The 27,351-nt window shown below is 44.0% G+C and overlaps 1 protein-coding gene across 1 annotated transcript in view; it reads right to left on the reverse strand.

The window, feature by feature from the left end:
* LOC124711394 (mucin-2-like) overlaps positions 1–27,351 on the reverse strand; it is a 224,352-nt gene that overhangs the window by 87,623 nt on the left and 109,378 nt on the right. Inside the window, exon 2 of the mRNA XM_047241444.1 lies at positions 6,752–6,805. The gene's annotated coding sequence lies outside the window, so the exon portion shown is untranslated. The remainder of the gene's footprint in view (positions 1–6,751; positions 6,806–27,351) is intronic.

Here is a 27,351-nt window from a genome sequence, read left to right on the forward strand (position 1 = left end):
AACCCGGGACCGAAGACGTTTTTCATTATTTTTTTTCTTTTTTTTTAAATCAAATTTCTTTTTCCTTTAAGAACAAATTATGAAGAATAAATAAGGAAAAGTTTTTTTTTTCAAAAGAAAACAAAGACTCCAATTATACTTGTTTCTCCTTCCAGTAAACAAAAATGAGTCTCCTTCGTCTTGTTGTCGAAGAAGCAATCTTTTGGAACAAAAAAAGAAAAAAAGTTTCTCAAAGCCAAAATCAAATTTCTTTTTTCCTTTAAGAACAAATTATGAGGAATAATTAAGAAAAAGTGTTTTTTTTTTTTTTGTTAGTTAAAGTTGTCGTGCGACTGGTAGTTAAAGTCCAGTTCTGACAGGAGCTCCTGAAGTGTATCCGCCTACAGCATGCCAGCTCGTCCAAACGTGTCTTCTCATGGCGTAGGCGTGGGTTCTGGGTAGCAGATCTATTCAGTTCGGTTCGGTTTATACAGTTTTCAGCTTCTCAGGGCTCGGACGTTCCAGCTACTAGGTGGGTCATCGAAAGTGCTCCGTAAGAAATTGGAAAAATATTGTTTATAGCGTGGGTTGTGTATCAGGACGCAGTGTCGTTCGTTGAGATAAGTCCAATATCCTAGCGTAGACTTGTCGCCAGAAGTAAAAAGCGGATCGTCTGGCCACAGATCCAATTCACAGAGTGAGTTTTGGCGGAGGGGTAGAAAGTCTTATCGGGGTACAAAAGCATGTGGACGTCGATCTGAGCCGATGTCTGGCGAGTAAGAAACGCCAAAATTCGCCGCGCAAGTGTCCATACGTCGAAAGCTGTGCCACAATGGAACCGGTGGACATCCGTGTCATCCACTCCACAGTGGGTGCAAAGGGGTGAATCGGCGAGATGGATGCGGTGCAGTCGTTCTCGGTTAACTTGTTTGCCATTCACGGTGATGTACCACGCTGATTGAACGTCTGATTCAAGAAAACGCGCATGGATCGCCTTCCATATGTGTCACCACACGTACTGTGAATACTTGCGTTCGATGGGGTTGGACGGGCGGCACTGTTGTAACAATTCGGAGACTGTTTTCGTGAGGTACAAACGTTTAAGTGGTAAGGACCGGTACATATAACTGAACCCCAGGAAAAATCGTTGGATGTAATAAAAGGGGGTTGGAATGGTCGATACCAGTACTGGGGCGGACAAGGAGGCCGGTGCAAAGTTATGAAGCAGGAGGCTAGTAAGGCTCTGCGGGCAACGATGCCAAAGTTTTAGTTGGGAGCTGACGTATAGTGCCTTGACACGAGTCGGCGCGTGGATGAGTCCCACCCCGCCACGATCTCGTGGCAGTGCAAGGGATTTATACTGCACCTTGAATAACATCCCCGAGCTGACGAAGGAGCCGAAAGCCATCAACAGTCGTCGCTCCAGGAGGTTTGGGACTGGTAGTACTTGAGCCACGTGTGGTATACGGGAAGCATGATACATGTTCACGTATTGCGCGCCTTGGATAACGTCGAGAGCTCGTAGCCGGTGATCTGCGAGATTTGCTCTGATTGTCTGTAGCAAGCGTCTATCATTGATAGTCGCTGAGCGGCGCGGGTCTGCTGTGAAATCAAGTCCAAGACACCGTATGGTGGCGGCGACACTAAGGGGAGCAGCGCATCCCTCCGGCAAGCCCTCACCAATGAGCAGGACATTGGATTTGGACACGTTGAGGCAGCTCCCCGAAGCTTCGCCGTAAGTCGCCACCTATGTCAGTGCTGCTCGTACTTCATCTTCACTGCGCAGATATAGTACTATGTCGTCTGCGTAGGCTGTACAACAAAAACGGTGGCCTTGCACAGCCATGCCTTCCAAACGTTGGCGCTGGAGCAGGGATTCCAAGGCGAAAGCATACAAAATCATGGAAAGAGGGCAGCCTTGTCGTACAGATCGTGCGATGACCAGGGACGGTGTAAGGCGACCATTGTACATGATTTTAGAGGTTGCACTACTCAACAGGCGCATAATCACTGTGACAATACCGCCAGGAAAACCCATATGCTGAAGAACTGTCCGTAAATAGAAGTGGTCAACACGGTCGAAAGCCTGGCTAAAGTCCAGTGAAGCCAAGGCGCCAGGGAGACGCTGATAATGCGCTAATGCTATCATGTCTCTGTAACGGCAAAGGGCCGTACGGATGTTGTTGTCGCCTCCTAGGGAAGTCTGGTCGCAGGATGTAACGTAACGTGCGACCTTCTTGAGTCGTGATGCCAGTAGCCGTGTGAATATTTTCATGTCGCTGTTGAGCAAAGTAATTGGTCGATAGTCCTGGATCCTCGATGACCCGCGCGGTTTATGTACGGGGATAATAATGCCTTCTAGAAAGGCGCTCGGGACCACTGTCATCGGTGACATCAGCTCTTGTGCGATTGCCGTCCGCGTGGAAGCCAACAAATAGTGAAAACGTTTATGAAATTCGATGGGTATACCGTCAGGTCCAGGAGATCTGTTATCGGAACCCGCCTTGATAGCATCTACCACTTCATCTGTGGTTACGTCGTCTTGGAGGTCATGCACTGCATCCTCCGGAAGAGTGTTCGTAGTAAGCTGAGCGACTTCTGTGATCAGAGCTGCAGAATGCGGTACGGCTGCGTATAGCCCGGCAAAATGAGCATGGAGAGTACGACCGATGCTTTGTTGGGTGTCGTGCCGGCGCCCTTCCACATCAGTGAGGACTTGGATCAGAACTCGTCGTCGTCGTTGTCTTTCCTGAAGGAGGTGGTACATCGACGGACATTCTTGAGGGATGCGATTAGAAGCTCGAGAACGGACTACAGTGCCTTCCAAGTTACGCCGCATGATCAAGGAAATCTGCGCCTTCGTGCGATGGACCATCGACTGCCGGGCTGGCGAGAAAGGCATCGTCGTACAGCCACGGAGAATGGTGTAGTAGAAGTGCAGGGTATGAGTTTGCCACGCCTTTAATTCCTTCCCATAACTCATCAGAGTCTTCCTGAGGGTCGGCTTTGCACAAGAGAGCCACCATGATAAGGTGGAGTCATAGGCTTCGATGGTGGCAGCGTGCCCACGCTTCTTCGACCAAACGGCGACAGTCGGAGGAGGTCAGGTGAGCGACATTGAGTTTCCACAAACCACGACTATGCCACACTTGCTGTCGGGCGAGAGTGACGTCACAGAGGTACGCATCATGGTCTGAAAAGGACAAGGGCCAGACTTCCGCATGACGTGTGCCATCAGCAAGGGAGCGGGTAACGTAGATGCGATCTATGCGGCTTGACGAGTGAGCGGTGTAGAATGTATAGCCCGATTGAATTCCGTGGAGCTTCTTCCATGTGTCAACAAGTCGTAGACGGTCGATGACCACTGAGAGAGATGCACAAGGGGAATGTCGCGGGAGTTGGTCGGCGGGTTCTTGTGTCGAGTTAAAATCCCCACCGAGTACCAAATCGTCCTGCGGACCGGTGAAGAGGGGTGTGACGCTTTCGGCAAAAAAAGTTTGTCGGTCATGACGGCGGCCAGTGCCGGACGGAGCGTAGATATTAATAATACGCACGCCGAACTGTGTGAGGGCCATACCTCGCGCAGTGGGGAGGTAGATGACGTCCTCTGCAGGGAGTCCGTCGCGTAGCAGGATGGCGACGCCGCTACCGGTATCGGATGCGGGGGAAACATGCGCGTTGTATCCGGTGGGAACTAGGAAGTCAGCCACAAACACCTCTTGTAAGAGTGCTATATCCACATCCGCAGAGTAAATAGTGTCCCTGAACATGGCCAGTTTATGGGGGGCACGAATGGTGGCAAGATTCATCGTGGCGATACGATATTGCTGTGTACGGCCACCCTCAGTATTTGCAGAACGTGCGGTAGAAGTAGCCGGCAGGTGGAGACCCGCCGGTGGTCCCCCAGTGGTGCTTATTACTGGCGAGGCGCCAGCCCCAGTGTCGCCGAGGTGGACTCCTGCGCAGACACGCCGGCAGCCTGTTCCACTTCTTCTTCAACGTCATCGGCCCAGGAAGCTGACAACGTGGACATGTGACGGTCACGTACTTCCGGAACGGGTGTTGTGGATTCCGCAACATGAGTGGCAGGGGGACCGCCGTCATCATTCGTTGACAACGGCGAGGACACGTCCCTGGCTGGGAGAGTAGGCGTCACAGGAGGGGCGCCTGTTGTTGCCACATCGCGTGACTGGACGCAATGTGGGAGATCACCGTCAGACATCAGATCGGCATCTCGCGGGGCCGTCTGAGAAAGGGCGTCATCGGAAGGCGTTCGTCGTCGTTTCCTGTGTTTGTGAGGCGACCGTTGTTTTGTGATGTGGCCTTCTGAATCAGAATGTGGTCGCCCGTCGTCGGACGCCGAACCCGTCTGGACAAAGGCAGACGTCGGCACGACACGGACGTCGACGTCCATGGTTCCAACAGGAACATCAGTTTCGGTCTGCAACCCGGACGGTCCTGAAGCGAGCACTGGAGGCGACGCCGTGTTTGTGTCCTCGGCGCGTTGTGCTGCGGCGGGTGGCGTTGACGATGCTGCTGGCGCAATCGAGATTGGTACGACGGGGTCCTGTGCAACCTTGGCGTAGGTGATGGGTAAGGACGTGACCGTCGAAGCCTGGGTCTCTTCACGTAACGGCGTCTGTATTAAACAGCGGTGTAAGCATTCGGAACGCACATGTCCCTCCTGGCCACATCCTGCGCACGTTCGTGGCTGTCCATCGTACATGACGATGGCCCTCACACCGCCAATCAGCAGGTATGATGGGACATGTTTCGTCAGCTCAATTTTTATTTGCCGGATGCCATTTAATACGGGGTAGGTCGTAAATGTTTGCCACTTCTCCGCGACGTGACCCAAGACGGTGCCATATGGTTGGAAAGCGGCAATGACCACATCCTGAGGCACCTCGAACGGGAGCTCAAACACCCGTAATGTCCGGAGACCGAATCCAGCATGGGCGACTGTGACAGCACCCATATGTCCATCAGAGTGTTTAAATTTCAGTCCGGTAGCATGACGGTGAATGATGTCATTGCAAATTTCCTCCGTCGACATCTTGATGTAGACAACACTTCCAGTGATGGAAAAATGTAGGCCGATTACGTCCTGGGGATTCAAACATAGATCCTCACGTATGAACTGTTCGACTTCGAAAGCTCTAGGTCGTGGATGTTCGGCCTGAAACGTTACTTTGATCGTTGCACGGCGTTACGAGTGGCCATGGTGTACGTTAGTACTGGACTCGATAGATACAAACACCGCGACGCGGAAGTAAACACCGCCGAGAGCGGAGCGTCACACGGCGCACGGAGCAGCTCCGCACGCTAGCACGGCTGCGAGCCGGCTGACATTTTGGATCAAAGACGCTACCCCTGTACCACGGGTTTTATAGCGGAGACATATCCTTTCTTCCAGGAATGCTAGTTCTCCAAGGTTCGCAGGACAGCTTCTGTGAATTTTGGAAGGTAGGAGACCAGGTACTGGCGGAATTAAAGCGTGAGCTGTGCTTGGGTAGCTCAGTTGGTGGAGCACTTGTCCGCGAAAGGCAAAGGTCCCGACTTCGAGTCTCGATCCGGCACACAGTTTTAATCTGCCAGGAAGTTTCAAAAATGATAGTGCATTTAGAATAGCTAGTTTCTAGCTGAAATCTAGATCTGCCAATAAAAAAAATTGAAAAGGACGACTGATAGCTGAAATCTATTATTTACAAGTCAATATAACAGTCGCTGAGGGGAGCAGCATTCTGAATGGAAGGTAACCTGAATAAGATTTTACTTAGCTAGTAGTATTCACTGATGTAAAATCAGAAATACACATGTAGGTATTTATTAGTTTCTTTACTTCTCCTCCAATTTTATTCCAGAGTGTATTCTTCGACTCTGTGTTCATGCACTTTTTTGGGATTGAAAGGACCATACAACATATGAGAGTTGCACACTATTTCACTAAGTTTTTCGTCATTCATCTTTATGACGATAAACTGCTACACGGCAACACAACACCTCCGTGAAGTGAAAAACATCGGCGGCAAAAAATACGGCGATCGCGGTACGACGTCGGCGAGAGCATTGTTTTTAGTGTCAGGTTGCGCCACGGGTGAGTGTGAAAACTGTCCTTTAAAGTCGTATAACAACACTTTCGGACACGTCGACGGTAAAACTGGCCAGCCCATACACTAGTAACAGCCCCATTCCGAGACGAAGACGTAATCTTCGACGGTTGCAGTGCACGAGGTCGGCATCTGGAGTGAACTGAACTTCGGGTCTGGTTCTAGCCCCTAAATAGCTGTCTCCAGCCAGTCAGATTTCGGCATAGTGATACTTCCTGCAGGCCGTGGCTTGAGCTCCCCCTGCAGGAAGTAGTGCTCGGAATGTCTGTCTCCATTATCTTGTGTGTAAATAGCCGTTGATTACCATGGTGTTTTTGGGTACGCTTTTGGCCATAGACAACCTCGTCCTCTGTAGTGTTATATGGGTTGCCGGCCCTCAGGGGCTACCTTTGCTCTGGTATAACATTTCTAATGTGGGCATCAAATTTAACTTTGTTTCATACAACCAATAGTAATGATTAAAAATATGTTTGGAATAAAATATCATGATTGAGTAGTTGTTAATTAACATTTACATTTGCTAACAAATATGGAACTAAAAGGGAAGTACAGGTTATCTGCTAGAGAGATCTTAAACCGTGAATTTATGATTGTAAAACGAAAATGGTGCTGGCGGTACTGCACGCAAAATGATCGCCAACAGCATAAAATAAGATACTTACTGCAAGTGAATTCGCTGAAGAAAGTCTCACAGTAAGGTGGCTGTGGTCGGAAGCCTGCAACAGCAGAAAGAACAGGCTGTAGTGTGAAACATCTGGACAGCCAGAAGATAATGCCTGTTTATATTTGGTCAAATACTCTAGCACTTTATTGTCGTTGCACTGGCGGAATTTTAAATATCTTTAACGACTGTGAAGCAATTATAGTCACTATGACCACATAAATTAAGAATTTAATAATGTCTTTTAAGCATTCCCAGTAGGCCCCTATTCTCAATTGAAGAAGATCCATCTTACACCATCAAACATTTTTCAAATCATAAAATTTTATAATCAGTTACTGTAGCCATAATTATATTATACCAAAGTACAAACAGTTAAAGATCAAATAGAGTTCGAAGATAACGAAAGTACCTGGATAGATTAATCAAACAATTTCTCAGATACACGAAAATAAGTCACTGTATTCAAACACACAAACCCTAAACCAAAAAATGAATCAAATCCATATCATAGCATATCAATTAAACAAGCCTGCTGCACCGGTACTCACTTTCATCACGGAAAAGAGACGAATGCTAATGGCAACCAATAAAATACGACTTAGGCACAACAAAAACTGCAGACCTCAAAATTCGCCTTACAAACCAGCAAGACAAAAAATATATACACATATACACCTCTTCTGTCAAAGAGTTGTCAATTTTAAAAACAAAACGCTAAATGTTAACGAAGAACAGGTATTAGCAAAAGGTTTAGAACCAAATGCAGCCCTGTAACAAATGAACAACAGCTAGAAATCTAAGTACTAACGTAAATACAGGGTTACTAGACTATTAAAAACAGAGAAACACCAACTAAAAAGAAAAACCTTGAAATTAAAAATAATTGTCATCAACTAAAACTTGAAAATCTTAAGAAGAAATCGCAAGCAGATAATGCAACTGTAACAAAATCCGGCAAAAACAATACTGCAGTTCTTACAGCAGCAAAAGAATACGTAGAGAAATAGAGGAATTCAACAGCAAAACAACATAAAGATGTTAAAACGCAGTTCAAAAAACTGATTTCAAGTACAGTATGTTAAAAACACTCTTCAAAACGTAGTGCGTACATTTTCAGACAGAGGGAAACAGAGACTTGTTCAAAAAAGTCCAAGACACGCAACACGAGATGCCAGTCCAGAATCGTAACAACTTCTACACACCTAACGCTAAGTGCAAACACTGTTCGCCAAATATTGTAAAACTGAAAATTATGGGATAGTAAGAAATAACACTAACCTAATAATGGTGATATAAACACTCATTTTTAGTAGCTTCATTGATGAATTTCAGACGCTTTTAGAAATTGTGAAGTACCAGTGGTTGACTATGGTTACACAAATTTAAAATGTGATCTTTAAAAAGTTCTACTGCACCTCTTAGACATTTTTAAATTATAATAAATAGTACGTTTGTACACCTCAGAATGGAACTAGTATAATTTATTGTTTATTTGAACTCAAGACATAGATACGTGATTGTCATGGAACACTATGTAATAAAAATGAAGAACTGCTTTTAATTTATTCATTAAATTCCTTGAAACATAATTATCACTTGCAGAATCGTCTTCTTGCAAATAAGACAGTACTGGAGCAGTTGACAGAAAAATTCAAATAACGTCCGTTATCTCACGTAACTTTTGGTATGTAAGGTATTTGAAATAATTTGAGGACTTCCTGTGAAGGAAATAGACAAACTGGAAATGATGGCTGTGTATACATTAAACAGGAAAAAGAATGCAGAGAATCTGTGAAAGGTTCTTTGAACATATCTGCGTGATATCGCCGCTGTTTTCAGTAAGGAAAATTGGAATTCAGCTAGAAGCAGCCGCCATGAATCTTTCTGTTGTTTATTCACCATTCACTGTCATTTGCAATGTGAGGTCTCGATTACAGTACACAGAGAGCGTTGAAGCAAGAGGCACAAAGCATTAATGCTGTTGTTCTCTGCAGACTAACAGGAAGCGGAAAGTTCTGGCCCTGAGGTCTTAAAATCAGAGTACTCCTAAAATATAGTGCCGCCTTTGTACTCAAAAACTACTCGTTTGGTCCTCATCGAATCATAATTACTTTCGTACAATGGGGCTCATTTTCGGAATGAGACACACAATACGAGATGCCAGTCCAGAATCATAACAACTTCTACACACCTAACGTCAAGTGCAAACACTGCTCACCCTATACTGTAAAATTGAAAATTATAGGATAGTAAAAAATAACAATGTCTGCAAATGTAATTTATTTTTTCAGCGGATATGTGACTACAGATTGTCACGAAAATTTTATGTTTAAAGTACGGTGTGCATTCAAAGTATACTTACATTGCGTACAAACAAACACACAAATATTATCCATTTAATCCTATAGCAGGTGGGCGAAACTAATACAGCGTCCTTAAAATTTGGTATGGAAAATCATAATACTAAGAAATAACTAATTCATAATCAACATTTCCGAAAGATAGTTCAGCAAATTTGCACTGAAGTCACAGAATTAGTCGACAATGTTGCGTTTTCTGAGTAGCTGTCGACGACAACTAAATACACAGGAAATTCAATAAAAGCAATGTGAAAATGTCTGGAGTGCCTCCAGCAATTTAAATATTGTTGAACATTTTAAAATTTTCTGTCAAATGGAATACTCAAGGAAATTTCAGACTCGCAGCTAGGCGTCGATCACTGTGAAAGATTGCCTGGTGGCGAGCTGAAACTAGTCCCCCTGATTTGAATAAGGCCTGTATCCCACAATGTTGTGAAGATACATATCACACCCAGGAACTGTCACTCTCAATGTCATGCAAAAGGTTGGCAGAATGCGTAAGAATCTTCCTGGAACTGTCTTTATCGACAATTCATAGGTTGACCCTCCTTACATTATATTGGATAATCTCTCCCAAAAATGTGTTTAAGTACAGGCTTTCCTAAGTGGTTCTATAAATTATTAAAATGATAGCTAGATTTAGTATTATAATGATATTTATTGATTTAAGGCACAAATGAATCAAAACTTCAGATACTGTGACAATGCATAACTACTCGAATATATGATAAGTACAACAGGCTTCCATGAGTAATTAGTTGCCACAGTTGAAATGGGTGCCTATCAGTTGATTGTAGCTCCATTTCCTCTTCATGAGGGGGCTGATTATTCTAACAGATAGCTAATTGCCTAACTTGTGGCTATTGATCGAGTAACTGGACTCAACTATAAGATTCCACATGCAAATTAGACCTGCTTTGGGCACTGTGTGGGCAGGCGTGGTATAGAGGGCCATCAAATTAACTGAGTCTCTGCTTTTCGGGGGCTGCCAAATACTTTACCAAACTCCGTGCTCGATTCGTGTGGATTCAGCTATCAGCGATGGGCTGCACTGCAAACTGCAATGAGAACTAATCATAACGTGCTGGTTTTTTCGGCCTGCGTCTTCATTAATTAAAACTCCCTCTCTAAGAGCCAACGGCCTCTTAGCCCGGAAGTTTTAATTAATGCAGTCAGAACTGCTGACCACACCAAAGATCTGCAGCCATGGGCAATATTCCAATTAGATGCGATATCGAACCCGAGTTATGCTGATCCCCGAAACGTTTCTCTCCACAAAGTCCTAAAAAATTATAATACGCCGATCCCACTAAGCCCACCTCCCTCAATGTTGCTCGATGCCAGATCTAAGCCCAATCACAAGTGTACAAAACGCCATACACCATCCCTCCAAAACACCACGAAAAATCTTACTCAAATTGAAACATTTTCCGCCAAAAGCTAGGGGTGCCTTATTACATCCACAAGCGTCACGCACCGTCCGGAAATTAACTTGCTTCTTTTAACTGTACACGGAAGACTGCGGTGTGGGAAGCACAACTGACATAGCAAAATACAGTGTGTACGTGCGACGCCTGCTTCTCCGACGCCTCGGTGTCACCCAGCTTCGATTCCAGGAACGCAATAATACAAAAGCCCATCCGTTCTGGCCCAGGAGCGTACTGGTAGATTCCAATCAAATCCACACTGGCTTCCCTCCGCGCGAGAGAACACTAAGGGCCCATCGACCACTATTGTCATCAGGACCCGACCTTCCTGGAACCCAGTTGGCCCGGCCGCGTGCATCTCTGCCTAGCACGCCTCTCCTACACCGAAAGTACACCAGCGGATCTTTGAAAATAGTGAATGTATCGAGACCCGTCAATCGATTTAACTGGAGCAGTGAGTAAATACAGTCGTTGCTATTCAGTCACTTTCATATAAACATCCCTTCCCCCTCCTCCCTCCCCCCGCCCCCAAGACAGAGTAATTAACGAAAATAACTGAGAGAGGACAAGCTTAAGGGGTTTTTCGTCTCTCAGCTGTACCTCACGATTTACGATTGGTCACCTGCCACTCATCCTCAGGTGATCCATCGAAAACTGATGGAGACACCTCTCATCCCGCAGTTTATTATTTGAAAGCTTCTCCTCCTTCATGCAGTGCACAGGAACCTCTCTTTGCAGAGATGGCAGCATTACGAAATCTCTGACGTGAGCCTATATAGTGCTACTGAACTCCGATAACAGCAATGCAACAATACATGTTATCTCATAGTCTGTGCGCCCGGGCTCTTCCTCCCGTGGTGGCACATTGGAGTGTGAGTTATAGTGTGAGAGGACTCTCTGTCCTCCCCTTGTTTCCACTCACAATAACTGGACGGAACAAGTTGTCTGGTATGAGTGTTTATTACATTAAACGTTACAACTTGCACAGGCAGCGCGCCGACTGCGGCTCCTGGCTTAGTTGGAAGACATACACGCCCGTCCGCTACGGGGTCTCGCAGCTACCTGCTCGGCCGTTACAACGGCTAATCCTACCTGCGTGCACAAAGGACCTGGGAGATCCACTTCTGCACGTAGGTTGCAAAGTCTCTCGACAGGGAGCAGACTATACTGGACAGTCTGACCTGTCCAGTTTGAAGCTGTCACTAGATGGCAGTTGGGATGAGTAGCAGACTCCAGAGTCTGTATTTGCACCAGATGGAGAAGATGATTCTCTCTAAAGGAAGATTAATTCCGACCCTACAGTACAGGAGCAACAGAAAAGTTAACTCCTACCCATTACGTCAAGAGATCGCTATGTGGTTAATATCACATACTTGCATGCCACCCAGACAGTATGATCATTCAAAAATTCGTAACAGTGGATGTAGATTTGGTAAGCAACATTGAGTCGCTCAAATACGATCTAGCATCCTTGCTGAGGCCATTGATGGGGAAATACCTCATATATGTAACTAGGCTGTCTCTATCAGTAGACTGGAACCTCACGGTCTAAGAAGTGAAGATTGTTTCTTAGCTTTGAGATAATGAGTTTTTACTAATATCTCTTTCACAGTATCTATGGCATCAATTTCAGACAGGCTTCACTTCTGTATATCAGCACACTCCTCCTTCAAACTACTTTATGTTCAACCAAGAATTTTCTGAGCAGGCCGACAGGGTCGACACGTGTAGCCCTGTTCCAGTACTGGTGCCCAACTTAGTTACTGGGGAGGTAAGAGCACTGGAATCAGTGACCCTGGAAACAACTCTAATAAGAAGGTTTACAGACGATCCTTTCATAGTGTGGACTCATGCAGAAGTTGAACTGATGTGGTTTTACGACTTATCAACTCCATTCGTGAGAACATTCAGTTCACTATGGAAACAGATAAAAACAGTTGTCTGCCTTTCCTGGACCTATTAATTATACGGAAGAATGGTAGCTCTTTTGGTCATTCTATTTATTTTAACCCTTTCGATCACGAATTATTTTTTCCTGAAAAAAAAAACATGGCTTTGCCATCCAGTCCTTCGAATTAAATTATGAATTTTCGCATGTATAAAATATTCCGTGGTGCCCACCAAGGGGGGATACAACGCGTCCCTAAATGAGGACAATGTGTTCAAGTGGGTGTAGTATAAGTCGAAAACACTAAGTATTTTATTTGATTTTTATTTCATCAAAATACATAAATTACAAAAAGCTTACTTAATGATTGTATACATAAACTACTCTTTTGCCCTTGTGAAGAATGATAATCAAAGAAACATTTTTTCTATCCCGATGTAATTGATTGTCACATTTTACACAATAAAATTTGGTTTTGCCTTTCCAACCCGGTTTCCTGCACCTATCAAACGATTGTTTGTCACTGACCACCGGAAGATGCTCAACGTTGACCAAACGAACATCAGCTTCGGGACGAACTTCCACAGTGACTCGTTTTGAAGTACTTGGGGATGGCATTGGACTCTGACTAGTGGGACGCCCACTTTTCTTGGCAGCTGGCTTATCTATTTTTGTCAGTAGTTTGACCACACTTGCCCTAAAGTGAAACAAATCAAGTGTCTTATTTTTAGTAACATCTATTTCTGATGCATTTTTCTTGTACTCAGTCCATGCATTTACACATGCAATATCAACTGCATGAACAAGCATGGCTGCCGAAAATCGTGTTTGGTTTCAAAAGCAGCTAACTGCATGTTGTCACCGGGTGTAAAGCCCGCTAAATGCCCAATAGGCGTGGCTGTCGCCATGCCATGTCCGGACGCAAAGCACGTGAACAGACATCAGACTTACGAATCTGGACATTGAAAGCTACCTTTCAGGCTGTTACGATTAGAATGAGTATTTTTCTAATACAGCTTTAGGTTGGGTGCGCTGTAACAAAATCGTACGCAACAATAACATTCTCGCTGCCAATGCATTGTCGTTTGGATGGGAAGAGTGTTTCGTGATTATCTCAGTGTCACTTATCGCGCAGTTAGAGGTCTTTGGGTCTAGGCTACTCAGCTTACAGCATACCGTTTGGTATAAAACGTCTAACATTACCTCCATCATTATTCCCTTGTTCACATTTATCGCCAGGATCATCGGATAGATCATCAGTTCCAAATGAATGAAGATGCTCTATAACTTCTTCTTCTGTAAGTGGCCTTCATCTGTCTTAGACTCGGGGCGTTGTGAAATCACCGTAAGATGACTGAAGACAGCGAAATAATGTTCTAAATTTATATGCAAATACAACCTTTCAATCACAATGTCCTCATTTGGAGACGTGTATAAAGTTATAAATACGTTATTTACCTTTCGTTCTTACATGATGACGCCATGACCGAAAGTGTTAAACCCACTTACACCGCCGCAAACTATGAGCGTGCTTAAAGTAAATGCACTCAATGATCACACAGATCCAAACAGATTTGTCTGCAGAGATAGCCGTTCTAAATCAGTACTCAGGGAAAATTTATATTTTACTCGGCAGAATAACAGGGCACTATCAATTAAATCAGCAAACCGGGAAGTGAGTAATAAGTGACTCTGGACAAACCCTCCTACCTTTTCTCCTCCTTGTTCTCAATATTTCGTTCAAAATATCCAGCACCTTGGAGGAAATATAAATGTGGAAGTATACTGCTCGCCAAAATGTGGAATACCCAGACGATATGGGCGGCAGTCGTGTAACTTCGTACGTGTACACACTGTCAGCAGGTGCGCTAATAAATAGAGTTCTGACAGGTAGAACTTCCACTAGAGTGTCTTTAGTATTGTTATCAGGTCAGGTAGGACACATAAATGGCGTGAGCAGCGTCAGACGCTAACGGAACGCTGTGAAAGCACTGTAATACCATGTACAAGTGTGAGACGCCGGTAGACTTTGAGACCTCGTTACGGGCCTCTATTTCGCCGTCAGGTCTATTCGTATTTATCAACATTTTAATGCATTTGGAAGGGAGAGTGGCTCGATATTGGACTGCATGGGTATGCGACGGCAGGCAACTCGTTGTCAATATTCCGGTCGGCCACATCGGACCACCACAACAGTATGTAACCAAATTGTGCACATGCCTTTGCCCAGGAATGGACTCCCTGCAAAAATAAGTGTCGTTCCTCCCCATTGGTTGGAGAGTAGAAGAAGCCAGAATAGGGAATTGCCATACCATGAGTGGTCTAGAGTAGACTCCTCAACACAAATTGTAGCATTTAGAAGGGACTGCTGATGAATGACACCGTATTGTATTCTGTGATGAATTGCAGATCTGTTCTACCTCAGATCATCAATGTCGACGAGTTTTGGTGGGATATAGCTCTAGGTGTCATGGTGTAGAAGACACTGGTTATGACTTCAGGTCATGGCTGATAGTGATTGAGGGAAACCTGGTGACATAATCGTACCTCAGGGCATCGTGGGTCCTCATGTGTAACTTCTCATGCGACGGTATTGTGGTGACATTTTTCAACAGGACAGCGCTAGTCCACACATGGGACGTGTCTCTATGAACTGTCTACGTAATGTTCAACTAGTCCTGTAGCCAGGAAGATCCCCAGTTCTATCGCCAACTTTAAACGGATGCAAAATCCCCATACTGGCGATATTTTACAGAAGCTCGAAAGTTAGCGCGGACTTCAATGCGAAATGCTTATAATGGTTTCCACAACGAAAATCCACAGAAAATCCAGAGAGATTCTGGTCGTAAGTGAAGTATGCTAACGGCAAGACACAATCAATGCCTTCTCTGCGCGATAGCAATGGAGATACTATCGAAGATAGTGCTGCCAAAGCAGAGTTACTAAACACAGCCTTCCGAAATGCCTTCACAAAAGAAGACGAAGTAAATATTCCAGAATTCTAATCACGAACAACTGCCAACTCGAGTAACGTAGAAGTAAATATCCTCTGAGTAGTGAAGCAACTCAAATCACTTAATAAAAGCAAGTCATCTGGTCCAGACTGTATACCAGTTAGGTCCCTTTCAGAATATGCTGATGCATTAGCTCCATACTTTACAATCATATACAACCGTTCGCTCGATGAAAGATCCGTACCCAAAGACTGAAAAGTTGCACAACTCACACCAATATTCAAGAAAGGTACTAGGAGTAATCCACTTAATTACAGGCCCATATCATTAACTTCGATATGCAATAGGGTTCTGGAAAATACATTGTGTTCGAACATTATGAATTACCTCGAAGGAAACGGTCTATTGACATACAGTCAGCATGGGTTTAGAAAGCATCGTTCTTGTAGAACACAACTAGCTCTTTATTCGCATGAAGTGTTGAGTGCTATTGACAAGGGATTTCAGATCGATTCCGTATTTCTGGATTTCCGGAAGGCTTTTGATACTGTACCACATATGCAGCTTATAGTGAAATTGCCTGCTTATGGTATATCGTCTCAGTTATGTGACTGGAGTTGTGACTTCCTGTCAGAGAGGCCATAGTTCGTAGTAACTGACGGAAAGTCATCGAGTAAAACAGGAGTGATTTCTGGCGATCCCCAAGGAAGTGTTATAGGCCCTTTGCTATTCCTTATCTATATAAACGATTTGGGAGAAAATCTGAGCAATCCAATCACGTATAGCGCGCGGAAAGAACGAGCACCTACATATTTCTGTAGCATGGCTGACAGTCCAAATCATAGGCACATTGTAAGAGCGCGGCATCATCTTTTTGAGATTCATTCCTAACGACCCGTGAAAATACTCATGGCTGCAAATTTGATGATCCGCGATATCGGTTACAATTTGGATAATGCGTGAATCCCCATCCTTTCGACGGTATGGGAGAATGCCTACAGCCACGGCTAGCGACAGCTCAGGGAACAGCTGAGATCCACAAGTCCACCAAAGATGGCGCTACCCTCTGGGTAGTATGGTCATTTTGTCATCACGTTCATAATGCTTGCGCAGAGTATACACAACGCGCTGATACACTGCTCGATCTATTTTTCAAAGAAAGTAATTTTTATAGAGTCATCACTACTTTTTTGGAGCTCAGAACCAACAAGTCAGAAGAACGTAAAACTAATTAAGTTATGCGCTCCCGCCGGAGATTCGAGTCCTCCCTCGGGCATGGGTGTGTTTGTTGTTCTTACCATAAGTTAGTGTAAATCAGATTAAGTAGTGTTTAAGTCTAGGGACCGATGACCTCAGCAGTTTTTTCCCTTAGAAATTCTCACACATTTGAACTAATTAAGTCATGCATTATAACTTTGACGGTATGCAGATGTTATGCACCTGCTTCAACGAAGTGAATTACGTTAGTTACAAATGTATGAATGTTTTCATTAATGGACCAGATGAAAGTGAGCGGTAACTATGGAATCACTATTCTTCCCGTGGACACAGCCGAAAGAGGAACTTTGCTCTGTCTCCGAGTGCAGATGGCGCATTTTCATATAAAGTAAAATTAATATTATTAAAGACCAAAATGAATGACTTGGAGCTTAAATTAGTCTATCATTTACTGGCTGCCTAGAAACATGTTTGCCGACTAATTACACCCACACCTAAACCTAAATAAGTTTCTACTATACTATTCCAGATTTCCCACAATCCTCGAAGCTCCGATACATCCATGTGGGTGGCAACTGCTTTTTTAAAATAGTTTTCCGCAATTCTATTTTATTCATACTTACCAGTCTCTGCAATGAAGCTAACTACATTACTGTACAGTAACCTACATTAACCCCCACCCCCCTTCCGGGCTACGGGAGTCCTTGAGTCCACGCATTCCCATGTGTGTAGCCATTTCTTTTCTGGTATTTTTCCTTAGTCATATTTTATTCGTGCCAAACGTTTTGTACTGTGGAGGTAACAGCTCTATTTACTGCAATGCGAGGCTAAACAGCAGTGGTCTTAGCCCACTATTTCCGGCATTGAAACTGAGTTTATTTTGCGATTTCTCTCTCTGTGACTCTAGCAAAATCAGAGTCGTAGCAGACCTCCCGCTAGTTCTTCATTAGACAACATTTTTTTCAGAAATTAATGATCTGTGAATCCGATATATCGATATTCAGAAAGGATCGTATCTACCCTCGCTGAATCGTAAAATGATATCGATATGTCGTGTTACGGACACTAAAAATGTCAGCTGCACATTGTAAATATACTGCTGGTTTTAGATCTGTATATTTAAGTACTGATTTGTCATTAGATATTTTGAACATCAACAAGCTCACTGCCTGCTTATCCCCCCTTAGAGAAAGAATTGGATGGAAAAGGATGCATATACACGCTTGGCGATAACCACTTTGCTAACGATGGTAACTGCATGTAAGTTGCACAATCAAAGGTGTCCGACAGCTCCGTCGTTCGATTTCATCACATATCGAATTTGTCTGGAACACTGCATGCCGACTTCCCTATTTTTTCCCATTTTTGCAAATGCCACCGACATAGCAATTCTATTGTCCAAATTGCGTGGTAAAGTTAAACGTTGTAGTTTCTGTTGGTAGCGCCGATTACGTCAGCATATCCCCTCAACGTCTCCGGCCACGGCAGAAACCAGTCTTGTCATTTACATTATAGTCATCTCTCTCACCAACTGTTTTTGAAGAATGTCGATGTGAAGAAATAGCAGGTCAGTTGCGTAAAAAATTGTTTTTTGACATAACGGGTGTACTGTTTCTTCATATCGGAAATGTTGTTGTTCTACTGACATGGCCACCCCCCCCTCCCCCACCACCACCACCACCACCACCACCACCACTCCCACCCAAGTGCAATCAGACTTTTTCTTTGTGCCACCTATACAATTGCCCACACAATCAAAGAGAAAGACTGGACGTGATAGGAGCTCTAAAAGTAGTAAGACTCCTTCACACAGTGAATGTATAATTATTTTTCACCACGGTTTCAGAAGAACAATTTCATGTATTTGCCAAAAACTGCGAAAAAAATATATAGTAAAACAAAAATGTAGACACGCGATATTGTGATTTGGGTAGCGATATATTGATATACAGAGTAAAAGAAACAGCGCCGATATGTATCGATACTTTTCCAAACATATCGATGTATCGTTTCTTTCAACAGCACCAGATGGAGCAATTTTCAAAGAGAGCGCGTAACTCGACAGAGGTCGCTCATATAGCGGCTGCCTCTGCAGATGCGTCTTCACACCTGTTTTTGGTTTAAGGGCAGAGACGTCAATTAGTAACTGCCAGTGCAAAAACTCACCTGAAGATGGCTGGATGGTTGTCACCCGAAATATCGTGGCAGGAAGTCGATGTTATCCGGCTGTAATCATGAAACGTCATTCCATAGCCTGCCATGTATTTGTTTGCGCTTCGTCCAATATTCTTCGCACTGCCTCTTAATGCAGGTGCATTGTTTTGGTTTTACCATCGCCGTAGATCACGGTTAGAACAGATTGTGGTCCAACAAGTGGAGTCGTCGCACCTGGTCTTGGCCAGCTAATCAGCTGGTTCATTGCCACAAATTCCAGAGTGACCACGGACCCATGGTAAGTTTATCATGCCGCTTTCCCATAATTTTACAAGAGTTTCACGGCATTCTCCAACGATGTCGTTCCACACACTGGTAGGGATATGGGAGCTGGGTTATCTGAATGAATGTTGATGTCACGATCTTCGTAGCACCGACGCAGATTCTCCTCCGTGCACTCTCTGATAACACATGATGCCCCCTGCAATACCGTGTCCAGGTGCCTAGAGAGACTGCTGTTTGTAGACTAAGCTGAACCCGGTGTACTGCAGCCCCAGCGCCTGCATCTATTTTCGACCCGTCAGTGATAGAGACTACGTTCCCTTCACGATGAAGTGGTTCGTGTTTACTCTGCTCCCTACTTTCGACTGCTACCTTGAAAAGTTTATTGCAGCTGCTGGGTTATTATTTTGTCAACTAGAATTTTTCCGACTTTTCCTATGTTTTCCACGTTCACTATGTTGTCATATTTTCAGTTTCCAGTTTTTAACCTGTATTCCCTTGCCGCTGCCTCCATTCTAACCGAAAGGTCTCCATCCGATCAGTTGGTTTACAGTTAATTCCACAATCAGGCGAACCTCTGTACCATCCCAAGCTCCTTAGCAGCCACCTACTGTCTACCTTATTCCACTGCAACGTAAGCACCACAAATTATCATAAGCATTATTACAACCGGTGACTGATATGTTATTACATCCTACTCGATGAATATTATTAGGATATGGACTATGAGTTTATGAAACGTCCCCTTTTGAACAATTATACAAGACTGTGCTTAAACTGACCCACAATATTTTAGCGCAACGCAATCTGACTTTCTATAATCCCTACAAAAGAATGGCCCTGACTAACATTAACCTATACCTTTCACAAATCACTTACCTCACAAAAATCTTCATTACTCGAACTACTGCAATACAGCGAGCGCCACTACCGCCAGCTAAATAAAAGATTCAAACTACGGAAGGCACTAACGACTGATAGGCGTATTTAGCAAATGAAAGATTTTGATAGAGAACAAATGATGTATTTACCTTAATAGTCATAATATATATAGCAGTTCATGACATCCAGTCTTACAAATTTCAAAACTCCGCCATCTGTCTCCCCACATCCACCACTGCTGGCGGCTCACCTCCAACTGCGCAACGCTATGCGCTGTTAACATCCAGCTGCCCAACACTACAATGGTAGATATTCCAACAACAATGCAAACCAGCCACAGACTGCACACGGCACATACAGAGCGCTACGTGGCGTTACCAATATAAAAACTTAAACAGCCTACATACAACTTGTTAATGGATGCTCTAAGCCTCAAGTAGTGTCAGTCAAGCTCACTGAACTTGCTCCTAATACTCGGGAATGCGCAGTACACCGGCCTTGCAATGCTTCTAGTGAGCTGGTCAGGCTGCTATTCGCCTAATCTCCAGACTCATAGCAGTCTGTTATTAGAAATAGGAGATCCTTTGTTGTCGAGTACTCGTCATATCATTCACTTCCCAACCAATATGAAGCTGCCCTGTAACATGCCATGATACCCGACCGACATATATAGAGAATAACCGGTTAGTCGTCAAAAAGTGAAACACGAGAGGCACCAACGAGCCTCAGGAATACGCTATGATGTATTCGTCATGATATTGCTCTGCAGCTCTCCAGTCGAATCTGATGCTCCCTGACACTAGCAGCGAAGCCCGCAAACGCCTTGAAGATAGGTTCCTGATATGAAGGCAGATAGTGCGATGATTTATAGTCAGCAGTGCCAGCACGGCAGTCTTATACGTAATTTTGACCTCTTCCTGAGTAACGGGTTTTACGCGTTCTAGAAACATCGTCTTTCTGCTGAAGAAGAGTGCCTAGATATTCGTAAACAGTGCAACGTTGTGTGGTGTTCCCTCAATTATCAGGGATAGATTTCTTATGAGAGAGAGTCTTCCTTTCAGAAGTATGAACGTAGATTGCTGGACAGCTACAGCCAGTTTATACACATGCATAACCGCTGCATGTGCACGTGTGGTCTTCACTCGGAGGTCTGGTTTCTTTCTCATGTTTCACCCTGGAGTTCGCCCACACAACTATTAGGAAGTCAGCCGCATACGCAACACCTTCAAAAGTGTCTAGTCTGTCAAACAAATATAGATTCCGAACGATCGACATCTTATGAAGAGCTGGCTACAACCCTTTTTGATTACACTGATCTGCTTCACACACCTTGCCACTGACGCAACTAAATATGGGAAGAGTAATTTTCATCTGAAAATTATTTGTGTTACCTGTAACAGATATTTCCGTATGCGTAAAAAAGTCGCCTGTGTGTGTGTTCACACTACGCTGTTTTAGTGAACTCAGTAAATTAGTCTAGTACGTTGTTGACATAATGGTCCCATACTTATAAAATTTGTGGTAAACTGACTGACGACAGAGAGTGAACGTTTTGGGTTGCCTTCATAGATATTTGAACAGAGTATATGGAACTGCTTATTGTTCTTAAAGGCAGAATTCTGAAAAATAAAACTAGGTTTAGTATACAGTGACAAGCGTAAACAAAATCCCATAGTTCTTACAGTACACTGTAAGAAATAAAAGAATATAAAATAAAAACTACGACGCACGAAGAAGGAATTACCTCAATAGGACGGAATTCGATAAATGTGACGCACATGTACAGACAGACGAATGATTATAATTTCTGTAGAAAACTGGATGATTTATTTAACAGAAAGAGCTTCACGAAATGACCAAGTCAATAACGCGTTGGTCCACCTCTGCTCACATTCAGGCAGTTATTCGGTCTGGTATTGGTCGGTAGAGTTGTTGGATGTTCTCTTGAAGAGTATCGTACCAAATTCTGTCCAACTGGTGAGTTAAATCGTCAAAATCTCTAGATGGTTGATGGGTCCTGCCCATAATGCTCAAAACGTTCTCAGTTGGGATCCGGCGACCTTGCTGATCAAGGTAGGCTTTGGAAAACACGAAGACAAGCAGTAGAAACCATGGCCGTGTATGTGCGCGCATTGTCTTGCTAAATTGTAAGCAAAGGATAGCTAGACATGAAGCGGAAGAAAATGGTTCGCAGAGTATCACCGATGTATCAAATGGTTCAAGTGGCTCTGAGCACTATGCGACTTAACTTCTGAGGCCATCAGTCACCTAGAACTTAGAACTAATTGAACCTAACTAACCTAAGGACATCACACACATCCATGCCCGAGGCAGACCGTCCGCAGCTCGTGGTCGTGCGGTAGCGTTCTCGCTTCCCGCGCCCTGGTTTCCGGGTTCGATTCCCGGCGGGGTCAGGGACTTTCTCTGCCTCGTGATGACTGGATGTTGTGTGATGTCCTTAGGTTAGTTAGGTTTAAGTCGTTCTAAGTTCTAGGGGACTGATGACCATAGCTGTTAAGTCCCATAGTGCTCAGAGCCATTTGAACCGAGGCAGACCGATGTATCGCGTTGCTGGAAAAGTGCTGCGGACGACAACGAAACAGCCCCTGCTATGAAATGAAATGGCATGCCAGTCACTCCTGGTTGTCGAGGCGTCAGGCGGGCGGCTGTCAAGTTGGTTATCCAACCGCTGTCCAGGACGTCTCCAGACATTAGTCCCTTGTCACTGGAGCTCATTTCGAAGTGGGACTCATCACTGAAGGCAATTCTACTACAGTCAACGAGCTTCCAGACCGGATGTACCCGAGATGACAGCAAAGATGCCTGTTGGTGTACGACGTCAATGGTATTCGGTGCAAAGGACGCCATGAACTTAACCCCCCTCCGGTGAGCCGCTTATTAGTAGTCCTTGTGGTGACTGAAGCACCGACTGCACCTTGGGCTCTGAGTCCCTTTTGTTGATCACTCGGACCTCACGTGCTGTCGACTCTCTAGGTAGATCGCTCCCTTCTTGAAGCTGTGTTCGGCCATGGATCACCCAACATCGTCGAACAGTGGCATCACTGCTATTCAGTTGTCGAGCGATTCGCCGATTACTCTCTCCGGCTCTTTCGAGCCCAGCTGCACGTCTTGTCCCAAATGCTGACGTCTGCGTCTTTTGTATACACTCCTGTCTGCAAGGCACAGTTACTGTCCAGCTGAGCAGACGGAATGAAAATCGCGAAGGCTGTATGCTCCGGTATCGACACGTGCCCTGCTTACTACTCTTCCCAGAATTGCGCTGAAGTGTCATACATTTATCCATCGGCCACCGAGGTTCACACTTTAGCATTTTCCATCGATACCTGTGTGAATATAAATTTGTGATATAAATTTATGACGTATCTGCATATCTCTTTCGTGGTGCGTCGTTTTGTTTTTTATCTTAGAGTGTACAACTTTTGATAATAAGCATGAACAATATTTCTTTAAAACGTTTCTGTCGATAAATTTCTTTTCACAGTCATCGATAGATGTTGGGTAGTGCGCATCACGTGAGATCGTAGTTGTGTAGGACGTTTTTGGCGATCCAGCAACGGGCGGCAACGGATGGTCCTGGACGGAACTTGACGCTTCCACCAGGTGCTTATTTGCATGCACGGCTGCCTCACGGTTCCGTTAATCCATTATGCATGCTCACCCTGAACGCTGCCATTGCCGTTTCGTCGCGAATGATTCATAATGGGTCCCCGTAAACGCGCCGTCATTAACTGCCGTACATTCCTAACTCCCCTGTCCGCTCATGTTATTCGTGTTTACATTGTCACCGAGAGTGGGTGTAAATAGCCGACTCCGGCCCCTTCGATGAAACACAGCATTCTTAACGCATTTGGACGCTACTAAAAGAAGACTTAATGAAGTTCGTATTTATGCAGGAATTTCGTAGTTGCCTTTACACACTCCTTCGCCGAGAAACATATTCTGCCACCGCTTCAGTGGCAGGAGCTATGCTGAGAGTCGTGAACTGCTCTGGCCAGGAAGACTTATGACAAAAAAGATCACTTCACTGAAAGATCAGCCTTTCCACAGACTAACATTGCTGCCGTGAAAAGCTGGGTTACACGAATTAATAAAAGGAAAGAGATGGCGTTCCATTAATTTTCGTACAGTAGTCAACTGCTATGAAAAGTCACATTCTTTGCGAAATTAAATTTCATTTGAAGTGAGACTAGTGATGTGAGGGCTCATCTCCACCATATATCACTATGCTGTATTTTTCTCTTCAAAAAAATTTTAAAAAATAAATTCTTCCAGATGAGCCATTTTCTGAGTATGATTTTACTGCCCGAAACTACTTCTGTGAATCGTACGCGTACTGATCCGCAATATAACTGTTGGCCTTCGTTAAGATCACCCTCAATTCAGATTTCGCAACACAGGATCTCCATATTTTCCACGGCCAAAATTTCATTTGAATACAATGCTCAGCTGTAGTTGTCCCTTTCCGGAAATCGTTTCGTAATTTGCGTTCTGCAAATCTGAGATTAACAAAGCTCATTTTCCAACAGAAATTTTCTTCATATTTCGCGTGAAGCGAAAAACTGCACTTCTGACTTCTGTACTTCGGACAGCTTGTACGAATTGCATCGTGTAGGAAGCACTTAAGTACTTTACACCATTTTGCACTTCTATGTTTAGCAAGTCATTGTTTTCCTTTCAACTACTGTGATTGATTTTAATAATTGGTTCAATTATCTCTTAAGTCTACGATTTATAGTTTATCACTTCTTCACTATCTTTCTCATTCCAGCTATAAGCCCCATGTCATTTGCGGAGGTTATCGTGGTTATCAACTTACTCTTCTTTCAATGGCTGTTCAGCAAATAGCGTACACACATGCGACAGTAAGCTGCTAGCCTACTACATGTTGTTGTTGTCGACATCTTCAGTCCGAAGACTGGTTTCATGCTGCTCTACATGCTTTTCTATTCTGTCCAAGCCTCTTCATGTCCAAATAATAACTGCCATCTACATCCTTCTGAATCTGTTGACTGTGTTGATCTCTTGGTGTTCCTCTACTATTTTCATCACCCAAACTTTCCTCCAATACTACATTGGTGTGATCATTTGATAGAATATGTCCTCTCACCCGATCACTTCTTTTAGTCAAGTTGTGCCACATATTTGTTTTATCCCAATTCTATTCGGTACCTCTTCATTAGCTACGCAGTCTAGCCATCTAATCTTCAGGATTCTTCTGTAGCACCACATTCCAAACGCCTGTATTCTCTTCTTGAATAAACCGTTTATCGTCCATGTTTCGTTACGATACATACACATCATGACTCGAGCTTCCCTCTCCCGAATTTCCACGCTTACTATCTTTAGTACGCTTCTCCACATAACAGAGATTCTGTGTCTGCCTCTATGTTTCATCCACATTTTTTTAAGATTTTCAAATATTTTATTGCGCCTTAGAAGGTGTTTTCGGTTACGAAAAATTGATACCTATCATATACATCCAGACGCTATTATCTTTTTTGTCTCTCTTTTCTCCCAAATCCAAACCCTGCTTTTCCCTGCCCTGACTTTCGTTCAAACCTACATGAAACGTCATGAAGGTTTACTTTTGTGTAGTATATTTCGCACATCCTGTACTCAGCAGTGTTTTGGATTTCCTGTTCCTATCCTGCTATTGCATTTTTAACTCTCGAGGTTACCCGTTTTCTTCGAGTTTATCGTATTTTACGTAATTACGCTCTTCTTTTTTCTTTAAACAGAAAAAAGACAACGAACCACGAAGAAATTATCCAAATAGGACGGAAATCGGTAGATGTGATGTTCATGTAGAGACAAATAAATGATTACGATCGCAGAGATACTGGATGAATTATTCATGAGAAAGAGCTTCACAAACTGAGCAAGTCAGAAATAAGTTGGTCCACTTCTGGCCCTTATGCAAGCAGTTATTCGGCTTGGCATTGACTAATAGAATTTTTGGGCTTCCTCCTGAGGAAGATTGTGCCAAATACTGTTCATCTGACGTGACAGATCGTCAAAATCTCAAGGTGGCTGGAAGGCCCCGCCCATAACGCTCCAGACGTTCTCAGTCCTACTCGGATAATTACTTCATGATGCGTCGTTTCTTTTCTTTTTCTGTCTTAGAATGTATTTTATCCTCACGTATGTCTCTATCTTGTTACCAATCCCTGACGAGAGCCCCTAAACATGTGTAATGGCACACCGCTCCTTCCAATTTATATCACTGATCACAGTCGGGTGGAGCATATATGTACAAAGACACCATGAAACGGGATGTCCGTTTTACAGCATCCACAGTTTGACGCTGACCATACCACGAGACACTTTACCACCACCTGTTTGTTAAACCGTTACACTTAAAACACATCCTTTTCATTTCGTAGGGGATGGTTGTCTATGCGCCTCAATGAAGAATAGGGCGTTGAACAATACCTCGAGTCTCCCAGTCAGGAAAACTATATTACTCTGTCCGTTAAGAAATGTCAGGTGTTTCTCAAACTTAAGGTTGAATGAAGAAACTCTGACTGAAGTAGAAGAAAATAGTCATCAGTCGATGTACTCGTTTTATCCATCCTTGTCGTCAGTGTTGTAATGAGCAATAATGAACATGCAATAGGAATCTTAAAGTAAAGCCGAAGGTAGACAGCTGCAATATTTATGCTTTTTGTTATAAACAGTTCTTCTAAGGTACCCAGGTAACTCTTTGATCACTGGATAGAAAAGCGCTATCAATTTGAGGCGAATTTTTAGTCAATAAACTATTTGAAGAGTACTGGTTTCCAGTCAGTAATCCGTTCTACATATAAACCTTGCCAATCACGGAAATACGAGGCAGAGAGTATTTTCTACTGTCTCAAATATTAGCGTTCCTTTCCAATTCACTGACGGGTGGAACGTCGGGAGAATGACAGCTGCTACGCCTCTGTGCGAGGTTTTGTTTGCCTAATTTCATCCTTCTCTGCAGAAGCTTGAGGAGTATTCATAGCTTTTGTTATGAAACACATTTCCTGAAGTTCACTCAGCATGTTCTCGCAGCATGCATGTCGTCCTCTTTTGGTTCAAAATGGTTCAAATGGCTCTGAGCACTATGGGACTCAACTGCTGAGGTCATTAGTCCCCTAGAACTTAGAACTAGTTGAACAGAACTAACCTAAGGACATCACAAACATCCATGCCCGAGGCAGGATTCGAACCTGCGACCGGAGCGGTCTTGCGGTTCCAGACTGCAGCGCCTTTAACCGCACGGTCCTCTTTTGGCAGACGTCCAGTTAGGGGCTATGAAAATTTTAAGAAGGGATAAAGTGGATAGGCAAAGTGACAGATGAGGAAACATTGAGAATAGTGTAAGAAGAATGAAATTTCAAAGGGAATCAGGAAGGAGATACACAATTGCCTTGGACATTGCATGAGAA

Source organism: Schistocerca piceifrons, chromosome 8 (assembly GCF_021461385.2).
Source record: "Schistocerca piceifrons isolate TAMUIC-IGC-003096 chromosome 8, iqSchPice1.1, whole genome shotgun sequence".
NCBI classification, from domain to species: Eukaryota; Metazoa; Arthropoda; class Insecta; order Orthoptera; family Acrididae; genus Schistocerca; species Schistocerca piceifrons.